Genomic DNA, 6,000 nt, shown 5'->3' with positions numbered 1-6,000 from the left:
GAACAATTTGTATTGATGGATGCCTGGTGAGCATGGCTGGTGAATGTACTAGAATGTGTTTTATGCTATATGATTTGCCAAACAAAGAATGGTATGCAATGAATGACAAATAATATAGTCTGTAGATGTATCTTACTGTTGCTTTTTCAATAGACGAGGACTACTTATTATCTTGTCAAACATTTGACAATGAGAAGGAATTTCAGTAATGCGAGAAGAATATCTATGTGATTTATAGCATTAATATGTCTGTTAAAGAAATGTAGCCAGTAAAATATAAAACCAATCCAAGATATCATTCTAGGTTCTATGTATAGAATCATGTGTGGCTTTGGTTGCCTTTTTTCTTGTGCACTAATTTACCTGCCAAAGATCCATTTCTTTCTTCTGTCTTTCTCAATCCAAATTTTCTCATTGTTGTATGGTGTGAACTGTGACTTTTGTTTTCAACTTTAAGAGTGAAAATTTCTTTTCCATAATACTGATGGTATTGTTTTTTGTGACAGATACACAGTGGTAGGTGTTTTGTCCCAGTATCAAGCCGACAATCCTTTTTTATCAGTATATCTAGTAGAAGTAAGCATGCAGATCGTTGTCTTCGAGGCCGACTAGCTATTTTGTATTTTTTTTTGTTTTAAATTCGAATGTCACTATCTACTTTGAAACAGAACTATTTAGTCTTTGTGTATACTTGAATTCTCCTGTAAATACTAATACTTTGTAATTGAATTCTATTGTTTTGGTACGAGTTTGAAATCATTAGCTGAGATAATTAATGTTATTTTATATGTCAAATTCAAATCTAGACATGGTAAAAGAAAATTAATAGTTTTGTAAATATAAAAAAAATGATTTTGTAAATAGTTTTTTTATTTTTATTTTAAAAAGACAACGCTTTTAAAGTGTTGCACAAGTGTTGTCTTTGCCAAAAACAACAACGCTTTTAAAACGCTGCAAAGATGATGTTTTTTTGCAAAAAATACACAACGCTTTTAAAGCGTTGTTTTCGCTACAAACGACAACGCTTTAAAAGCGTTGTCGTTGAGCAGACTTTTAACAACAGTGCCTTTAACAACGCTTTTTCAGGCACAAAGACAATGCTTTAAAAGCGTTGTCTATTAGCTTTTTTCTTGTAGTGTTTTAGTAGTTAGCCAAGTCAACTTAGAGCGAGAGTAAAATTCTGAGGCTGCTCTGAAGACTACCGAAGATAAGCTCCACTCGGAAACCGCTTGGCAAGCAAATATATTAGCGAACTGGACGGGAAGACCGCAGAGGCCCAACGCCTCTCCACCCAACTGGAAGAATCGGAAGCTGTACATGTTGCAGAGCTGGCAACCCAAGATCAATTAGTGGCTGATCAGTAACAAAAACTGGATACTCAAGAGACCAAGCTGAAATTACTCTGAGCGAATCTAGAGGCCGACTAGAACGCTATGACCGTTGTTAAATCTGAAATGTCAGGTCTTTTTGTTGAACTTACATAGACACTGGCAGAACTCGCCGCTTATTAAGTGGGAGAGGACGAGTGATTTGAAGCAAGGAAGGCCGCCCTTTTTAAGTCACATGACTTTGTTGTGTCCATCGTTGACTCTATTAATAGCACTCTTTCTATGGAGGCGAGGGTACAATCAAGCAGCTAAAAGAGCGGGGCTACCTAACCTTGGATCCTTCGACTCGCTTCCTTGACCGTCAGAGGCTACTTAAGGAATGTTTGCCTGGCCTATTCCCTATTTTGAAGTAATCTATCTCTTGAACTACCCCTATGAACAATGGTACTTGGTAGTTTAACTTTCGAATAATTGAGACCATCTTCCTTAATGTGTTACAAAATTATGTTTGTCTATTTTATTTGTTTTTTTCTAAATCTGTGTCTAACTTCCCGTGTCAAGCGATTTAAAGGTCTTAACACTCAAGACTTAAGTGAGATCACTTGTCTGAGTAGGTTTTTATTAGGTTAGGCATATTTTTTTCAGTCAGGTGTGTAATAAAACGTGCACATAAGGACAGAGCCCCTGAGAGACGAGCGACACTAAATCCATTTGAGGGCAAGGCCGATCAGTCTTTAAGTCTCGAACGACTTGTTCGTTGGTCGAGCTTTTTTAACAAGGGTCGCTTGAGCACTTTAGAAGAGATGAAGTTGTAAAAAAGGAAAATCAGGGATCTTTAGCATTAACTAGTCATCAACAAAGAAAAATCTACCTTAATATAAGTACTAACTTTTTACGATAATGATATACTTGTCCCATCCGTGATAAATGGACATTTCTTATTGGTGACACGTGTCTGCCAACCTTACTCTTCCGATTTATCAATCGATGCACAATTTTCCAGGAGCACGTCATTTCGCCTTCTAATCTAGTGACCCTGATAGTTAACTCATTCTTTTGTTCCCATGATCCAACGATCCGTATTAAAAGGAGCGTTCAAAGGGTTTTCTTAAAAAGAAACCCTTTAAAAACCTTAAACCCTTCGTCTTCACCACCTTCTTCCTCCCAGAGTTTCCATCTTTTGCGAGTTATTACAACGAGCTTGTTCCTTCCCCGTTCTTTCCCTCTTGATCTTACTATTCAGATCCCTTTCTTAGTTCTCCTAATGGATACCTCTAGTTCAACCCACAACCTCCTAGTCTCTCAATTTCTTAGAATAGACCTTGATGATATCTGTTATAATTATGGCATTCCCTCTTCAATGCATATCATGGTGCCAACTGCGCAGGCACATCCTCACCTTCTCAAAATTATGTAACTTTCTTTTAGGAGCAAATGCATGCGAGCCTACGGCTCCCCATTCCTCCCTTTCTCATCGAAGCAAGCTAGTATTTTAGTATTCCTCTCCAACAACTAACTCCCAATTCTATTCGTTCAATGTGTGGAGCGCCCATCATCTTTCGCCTATTCGGGGCCCCTCCCCCCGTTTGTTTCACTACTTCTTTTATCCTCAACAAGTGGTTGAGAGTATTTTTTTGCTTTGATGTCCGAATGAAGCTCATCTTTTTGTAAAGGTTCCTACTCAGGTGGGGATTGGAAGAATAAATATTTTTTTATTCATCTTCCCACTCCTGTGTCTTGGCCACATTCTTGGCAACACAACCTTTTGCCCGCACCAACTTTGGGGGACTTCGAAAGAGAACCCACCTTTTGTAAGGCCATATCGAAATTGACTAGACTTAAATTTGATATCTCTGTGTTGCTTCAAGAAGAACTACTATGTATGTTCGAATTAAGTCTAACGAAGTTTGAATTGACCTCCTCCTTTGGTAAGAGCTATATTCCTTTCTTCTACTTGGCTTCAACTGATGCATACTCACTCAGTTGTGTTTAACAAGTATCATAGGTATAGCTAAAACTATCTCTAGAACTTTTCTTTTTACTGGGGACCGGGTGAATACAAACACCCTAAATTGACTAGGCAAGGACAATTAGAAGAAGCACGAAGCCGAGCGGGCGACCTCATCTTCAAATCTCCCTTTAATAGCAGTGGCCCCCTTTGGGTCTAATGACTCATATGTCCCGCTCGCCAAAAGGCCCCACCCGGGTGGTTTAATTAGTGAATCCCCTCTGCCTCCATCTACACAATAGCCAGGGACAACCGTGCAAATCCATCACCTCTCTCCTTTTGGGCGCCTGTCCTTGCTAGCTAGCCCTAGTCAGGGTATCTCCACAAGGCCAAGCTCTCCTACCGAGTCAGAACGCCAATTTCAATCCACTTTCAGCCTGTCGTCTCAACAGGGAAGTGCCTCGATTCCCCTCTCCTATGGGATTTTAAAGCTATGAGGTCCTTTGGCTGAGACCAGGGTGAATGCAAGGAAACGCCCAAGGGACCTTTCAAATTTTGAGCACGCTGATGAGTATGCTCGGGTTGCTATCATGTTATGTTTGTGATATTTCTCTTAATGAATAAACTTTCTGTAACAACCTTCTTCAATGCTACTTGTTTTTAGTTTTATGCCTTAGGGTTAAACTTAAGCCACCCTGGTGGTGGACCTGAGAGAGATAATATAATCCTAAGGGAGCGTGTCCAGGAGCTAGAACTTTTTACCTTTGTTGAATACTTCTAAAGATTCCCTTGATTGTAGGGATTATGATTAATTTGGATTCCCTTGATTATTGGGATTGAGATTGATCTTGATTCCCTTGATTGTAGGGATTGAGATTGATTTTTTTTTCTCTCCTTATGTATATAAATATCTACATGTAAACATATTAATGATAAGAAAGAGAGATTTTTCCACATGGTATCAGAGCGAGGTTGAAAGGCAAACGATATTTTTTTTCTTCTGCGCCACCGTTCCTTGCATCACAGCATCGTAGCCCCTCTTCGACAATCGCTCGACACTGTTGCCCTCCTCTCCTCTTCGCGAACCGATGCCGGTGTTTTTCTTGCGTCGTGAGTGTTAGAGTGTATACTAAAAGCCTAGCTTTTTGTAAATATTTACTTTGAAATAAAGAATCACATTGGTCAAATGTTTACATTTATATGCTAAGTGTAGTTGTTCAATTAATTTATATTGTAGATAACATGGTGTGTGGTGTCACACACAGAAGATAAGGTTATCAATTCCTTATAAATTATGGATTGTAGCTCACGACTAAGATGGAAAGGAACAAACCATTGGAATAGTCGTAGTTAATTTGATATTATTTTATCTTGACTATAAAATTACACTAGCACACTCTAAGTGTATTGAGCAGGACCATTTAAGGTAGTTTCTTTTTATACTGACTGCATAAAAGAACAAGACCTTTGTTATTATGGAAGTAGGTGCTCTTAATCCTGATATAATAACAAGCGCATATATTTAGTATTTATTTCTTTAATTTATCAGTCAGTGAGATTTAGTTCGATAAATCAATAGGCCCACTAAGTTGAGAAATAATATTATTTATAATGTGCATTGTTGATTATAGAAGGAAACTGTGTCCTACAATCTAGGTTGATGATGTCCCCAAGAGGAGCTCATAAGGATTGCCATGTAAACCCTGCAAGTGAACTTAGTCCAACATGACAATAAGGTTGAGTGGTACTACTCTTGGAGTTAGATATTAATTAAGTGAGTTGTCAGTAACTCATTTAATTAGTGGACATTCGATATCTTAAATACAGGGAGAATAACACACTCATGATAAGAAGGAGCCCATATAGCAATATGGGATTGGTGCGGTAGTTCAATAATAACTCTTTAGTGGTATAAGTTATTATTGATGAACTCGAGTTAGGTGTTCGGGGCGAACACGGGAAGCTCAAGTTCATCAGGAGACCAAAACCAATTCCTTCTCTCGGTCTCTGTCGTAGCCTCTTATTTATAACATCTTATACCCATCAAAACACAACTTCTTACCCACCTTAAGGTGGTCGGCCAAGCCTAGCTTGAAGCCCAAGCTAGGGCCGGCCAAACCAAGGAGAGATGGGTTCAAGTGGTGGTCGGCCCTAGCTTGGAGCCCAAGTAGGTGGTCGGCCACAATAAAAATAAAAGAGATTTTAATTTTAAAATCTTTCCTTATGTGAAAGCCATGATTTAAAAGAGAGTTTTAAAATTAAAATTTTCCTTTTATAGTTTCTACAAAGGATTAAGAGAAAGGTTTGATATCTTTCTTTATTTGTAGTTAAAAGGAAGATTTTAATTTTGGAGAAAACTTTCCTTTTTGTAATCATTCACATGTTTTAATAGAGAGATTTTAATTTATAAAAGTTTTCTTTTATAACCAACCGTGAAGGGAATTTTAAAAGAGAAATTTTTATTTTAAAAATTTCTGAAAATAAATTAGGAAGTTTTAATTTTGTGTTTGAAACTTTCCTTATTTGGAGGACTTGTAGGGGTCGACCACAAGATGGATTAAGAGTAAATTTTAATTAAATTTTCCTTATTGGCCATTGGCAAGGAAAATAAGGAAGTTTTAATTATGTTTAAAACTTTCCTTATTTGCCAAGACCAAAGAATATAAAAGAGAGGATAGAGGTGCCTCATCTCACAAGAGATCTATTATTCCTCTCCTCTCTTCC

The sequence above is a fragment of the Zingiber officinale genome, chromosome 7B (genome assembly GCF_018446385.1).
Source record: "Zingiber officinale cultivar Zhangliang chromosome 7B, Zo_v1.1, whole genome shotgun sequence".
Classification (NCBI taxonomy): domain Eukaryota; kingdom Viridiplantae; phylum Streptophyta; class Magnoliopsida; order Zingiberales; family Zingiberaceae; genus Zingiber; species Zingiber officinale.
Note: the sequence above shows the minus strand (reverse complement) of the source record.